The sequence below is a fragment of the Dermacentor andersoni genome, chromosome 7 (assembly GCF_023375885.2).
Source record: "Dermacentor andersoni chromosome 7, qqDerAnde1_hic_scaffold, whole genome shotgun sequence".
Classification (NCBI taxonomy): Eukaryota; Metazoa; Arthropoda; class Arachnida; order Ixodida; family Ixodidae; genus Dermacentor; species Dermacentor andersoni.
Genome location: NC_092820.1, coordinates 106,178,020 through 106,184,019, shown reverse-complemented (window position 1 = coordinate 106,184,019; position 6,000 = coordinate 106,178,020).

Here is a 6,000-nt window from a genome sequence, read left to right as displayed (position 1 = left end):
AAATGTAGTATCCTTATGCCACTTCTTAAAAAGATCGCTATTTGTGTAAATCAGCGTTTTTGTTTGAAACCAAGAAAACAAGAAAAAAATATTCAACGGTAGGTATCATTTTTTCCGGCATTTGAGTTCTAGCTGAAAAGAGTCGGTGAAAGCAAATTTACAATAGAGCTAAGGCGACCCACAATCTGCACACAGCCGCAAGCCTACATGCGCTCCAATGAGAATAACCTGCCAAAGTTAAGGTCATGTGTCAGCTGGCCGCTCAAGCAATCTTTACTTTTTTTTCGTTTCTGCATCCATTCTGCCTGCGTCTGCGGCAAAAACGTGAAGTGGGATGGTGGTGGTGGTGGTGGTGGTGGTGAATTGTAGCAGCAGGCGGGTTTAGCCTGGCGAACAAGTCCGGCAATTGCTCCAGGAAGATAGATAAACAGAAATTGGTGGAGGCAGGTGGTAGCGTAATGGTTAGCGTGCCCATTTCCCAATGCAAGATGGAGCATTTGGGAGATGGGCTCGAATCTCGGTGGTTTGTTTGTGAAGACAGCTTTCTGTGCTTTCTGGTGACTGCGAAGCTCAGAATGAGGGGGCATCCTGACGACAACGGTCGCCGTCAACGTAACAGAATAAGCGGGCGTGCAAGGTGACGCCTAAAGCCGAAAGCACATTCAGAGGAAATACACTATACTCTTGCCGACAAAAAAAAAAAAGAAACGTGATGAGTAACGAGCGGTGTTGTTGAGAGAGGCTGTAGACGGATAATGTCACCATAGACAGGACAACGCTCCAATCCCGGTGCTCAGCGGAAATATACGCCGACAGTGTGTCAACTAGCGTGTAATTGATACTTCATTAAGGTTGTTGCGTGTTTGTGTTGTGTCTAGCAGGAGCGAGTAGCGTAAGATATGACACTGGAGAGAAGGCGGTGAGCGAAGTCCGCGAAAAGTAATTGAGGATAGCCATATTGAACGTCGACGCCATGTTGAATAAAGCCTGCGACTTCAGTTGCTCAGCCGCCAGAAAGGCTTGTGTCGTAGCATACCGCTGGGCGTATTTGGTAACCACCGCGATAAACACACATTTTGCGGAAGTAAACAGAGGTAAGGGACGTAGTGAGTTGGCCGCCCTTTTCGAGCTCTGGCATAGTTTGAAAAATGAATGTGGCGAAGTATGACGCACAAAATAGTATATGTCAACCCAAACGAATCAGCGTGGTTATACTTGCGCGACACGCCATGGTGGCCTGCCACCAATACATCATGAACTTGCAGCGATGAGAGTTTTCATTGCGTACTTGAGAATAAAAACGAGCACATCAGAGACGTCCGAGGGACATTTCTAGGGTACAAGAGCATAACGCCCCCCCCCCCCCCCCCAAAAAAAAAAAAAATCACGAATATAAGCTTACGAATGTGGGCGTCGTAAGATCGAGCACTACAGCGCTTGTTGATCTTGTTTAGGATCACGTCAGCATTTCATTCAGCGTTTATTTCTGAGAAAAAGAGTTGAAGCAGCCCGTTTATTTGCATCACAATGGCAGGCGTAATCAGGCAAACATTGACAGCATTTCATTAGAGAGTGCCTGTCTACTCTTTGGAGATTACGCATGACAATGACAACAAACGCAGAAAGCTTTGCTTACATCGATTCGCACATACATAGGATTCGCATAATTTTTTCACTCATTGAACACAGTGCATTCTATGGTGTCATTCTTCGACAGATGGTACCGATTCTCGCGCAATGAGGATGGGTACAAATTGTTTCACGTGCCGGCTGTCACCTTCCTCCTACTGCCAACATTCCTTCCCCTCTATAGTTGCTTAGCTTTTATTGGGTTCGGCTGCTAATCACGAGGTCTCGAGTCGAATCCCAACCATGGCAGCGGTATTTCAATGGGTGTGAAATGCGAAAACCCGCGTACTTAGGGTTAGGCACACGTTAAAAAATCCCAAGTAGTCTAAATTATTCTCGAATCCTCCACTACGGCGTGCCTCATAATGAAATCGTGGTTTTGGCAAGTAAAACCTCATAATGTGTTATGTAACATTCGTTAAGGATATCCTGGGCAGTCACACAACTCTTGAATACAATTAAGCGACAGGAGTTGTGCGCGAGGTCTTTGAGTATGTGGATAGCCTTTATGGCGTTCGATAGCTGCTAGTCTACATTGCGGCTATATAATAAAGGCGGAACGGCAACATGGTAGAGAATGTGGAGAACACACAAATCCCGCATATATTACTGCACAATAATTTTAAATATCGTTCTTGCTTCACGCACGTGGACAACCGCCATAGGAGACGACTTTGGAAACTAACTGCAAGTACTGTATGTGTCGTACCCAATGGTGTACCTGGCCTGGTGGCCAGTAAATGGAGACGTAGTAGTGCGAACAGCTTCGGCTATAGCATGCTAACGGACGACGACACAAACTGAAGTGACTAGTGCAAGAGTGGACAGGGAACACTAAAGACGCTACAAGGACAAGCGCCCAGTTGGATTTTTGCGCTTATCCTTGTCGCCTCTAGTGTCCCGTGTCCACTCTTGCGCTACTCACTTTAGCATGGAATACCAACTAGCCCGGTCTCACACCCTGCGACGACACAGGAACAGTTTGCTCAACTCTTGTATCGTGACTTTTGTGTTAAGGTGAAAAACCAACTTATCCATGTATATGTCTTAATGCTTAAGCACATCTAGATTTGCAGCTGCGGCGGTAGCCCATGAGTGCGCATTGCAGTGTCGCTAGTGAAATAATTGTGTGCACCTTAACGAATTCGATAGTGGAAAATCAAAATCCGTCCACGACGGCGTCTCTAGTAGACGCTGTGCGATGTTCGGACGTTAACAATGTGTGCCGACTGAAGAAAGGCTGCCCCGAAGTACTTCTGACGATTAGGCTAGCTTCTTTACTCCGTAGAATGGAAAAAAAAAGAAAAAGAAAAGGAAAAGAAAATAAGAAAAAAAAAGAACCGCATCAAAAGCCCAGGATCAACCATTGCTCGTCGCGACTAAACGCTCTTAGGATGACGAGTAATTTCTAGGCGACGAGCGAATACGCTTGATCAAGACCACTGATAACACCGGCGGGACAAGCATTGTGGCGAAGTTCAATGCACAGGGATAGCTTTTTTTTTTTTTATTTTGTTTGGTTGGCGTCATCACGCGTCACCGCGGGAAGTTTGAAAAGTTTAAGGTTAGTACGCCACGTGGTGGCACTCACGCGAACTAAACCCTCATGTCCAGAAAAGCTGGATACGTTTCTTATCCCTTAATGTTACACCTATCATTCTTCTTTCCATAGCTCGTTGCGTCGTCCTCAATTTCAGTAGAACCCTTTTCGTAAGCCTCCAGGTTTCTGCCTCGTACGTGAGTACTGGTAAGACACAGCTGTTATAAACTTTTCTCTTGAGGGATAATGGCAACCTGCTGTTCATGATCTCAGAATGCCTGCCAAACGCACCCCAGCCAATTCTTATTCTTCTGATTATTTCACTCTCATGATCCTGATCAGCAGTCACTACCTGTCCTGATAATCAGGGCAGCTGATAATCGTATCGTTAATTTGGGACGTAAAACCCCGGGATTCTAGTTGATGCTTTGACACGTAAAACCGCACAATTTATTGTTTTTTATAATGGTTTCGCGCATTTACGTGTGTTTCTCTGCTGCCACTGCAGTGACGTATTAAAGTAAAACGCAGGCAGCCAACGTCCGCTCTTAGTGCCACTACCGGGGTACGGCAATCGCCACACCGGAAAATGTTTGCAAAGCGTTGGTGCCACACTTGCACACGTCACGACCGCCAGCTACGCGCCACTGCTGCCTCCAATAGTGGCAGGCAGTTGCGATACTTCCACATATACGTGTTTCCGTATTTGCCATCTGTGTGCGTGTTTGTGTGCGCTGTGTTTTCCACCTACGAGGGTTGCATGAATGTCCGCACGAACAATCGAGCGTTTGTGAATTCCTCAGAAACATTTTAACGCGGCAACGTTAAGGGGCCTGCGTCGCAGAAAATCATCCAGAACCACGCTGGCTCTCCACGTCACGCAGGGGCATTATTGAACTAATTGAACTTCTCAAAGTGGGATATGTCAGAAAATTCGTAAGATGCGACTTAACAGAACCTTCAGGTATGATAGCGTCGGATTGTAATTTGAATATACGAGTAAACATAATTCCTTAACGCGGAAACTCAAAGACAAACCCCTTTTTCAGCTTCCGTTTGAGGTCTGCCTTAGTAGGAACGGCGCAGCCCGCTCAGTTTCTTGCAACACTATAAAAAAAACTAACAAAAAATTTCTGTTCCTTAAGTTGCGTGAACCTAATATCGATACTAATATCTTGCGCTAGATTAAATGCTTCCTTTCTAACCGCTTCCAATATGTATCGGCTAACGGACATGACTCTTTCATCACTTTTGTGCGGTCTGCTCTACCTCAGGGGTCTGTTTTCGGTCCACTACTATTTCTCACTTTTATTAATGACCTCCCCAAGTTCGTTACTTCTTCAGTAAAACTTTTCGCCGATGTCTGCGTAGTTTACCGCGTCATCACTAACGCCTCTGATCATGCTGCCCCGCAATCCGACCTTACCGCCTTATTTTCTTGGTGCTCCAATTCTTTAATGACCCTTAATATCATTCACTGTAAAAGCATGCGTGTCTTACGGAGTTCCTCTTGCCCTGTTTCTCTCAACTATGCCCTCAATAACACACCATTAGCCTCTGTAGTAACTAACAAATATATTGGTAGAAATATCACTGGTAATATCTCTCGTGTAACGTACATCTCCAATACATATTTAATAACGCTAACCGCATGCTCGGTTTTATACGTCGCAATTTTTCTACCGCGACTGTACATGTTAAGGTACATCTTTATAAAACATTGCTACGTCGAAAACTCGAATATGCCTGCTCCATTTGGGACCCTGGTCAAGCTAATCTAACAAGTCTTCTTGAATCACTTCGGAACACGGTCGCCCGGTTCATTCGATCAATTTCATTCTATCACGCAAGCGTATCATCAATGATGCTGACGCTTGGTCTGCCCAACCTTGCAGTACTTTGTAAGTTTACGCGCGTAAGCCTCTTTCGCAATATTGAAATTGAAATTACGAAGTTTTACGGGCCATAACCACTCTGATTATGAGGCACGCCGTTGAGGAAGACTCCGGAAATTTGGACCACCTGGGGTTCGTTAACGTGCAGCTAAATCTAAGTACGCGGGTGTTTTCGCACTTCGCCCCCACCGAAACGCGGTCGCCGTGGTCGGGATTACTTTCACAAGATTTACTACACTAATCTCCTTTTTAAAACGACTTGTTCCTTCACCTACACATGGCATTTTCCTTCACATGTTCACATGTTCCTTCACCTACATTTCACATGGCATCGATCGCGAAATGAAAGTGAGGGTACCACCATGTTACCCCAACTCTCTTTCAATCATTTACACCACGTACTGCCGACTACTTCACTGCCGACAAGGTGGTGCCGACACCACCTTCCAGCCTCCATCGCTGCCATCTGCGACACGATTAATTTCAAGATTTCCAACGACTGCATATGTACTCGCCACTCCTCTCTGTAATGTCCTCGGACCTTGAGAGTGTGTAAATAAATAAATAAATAAATAAATAAATAAATAAATAAATAAATAAAGCTCGCCTTCGTACATACCGTTCACCGCCAGAGTTTCTAGGAAAACGTTATGGTTGCATAAGCTGCAGTTGCCGGGAAGTGGGAGAAGCAGTCAGGGATCTTCAAACGCTATCGCGTTCCACTCTTAAAGTTGAATCTGAAGCGTCCTGCTAAATTTTTGTTTTGGTTACGTGTATGTGAACTTTAGAACTGCTGTCGGTATAGCTTTTCCTTATCTATATTTTTTGCTTTAACCTTTTTCTGGCGTATTTGTGAATTAAAAGAAGTGGTATAGCCGCGCTATTCCTCTTGTGGCAACTCCTTTCGTGTCTAACAGGCACCAACATCTAATTTAT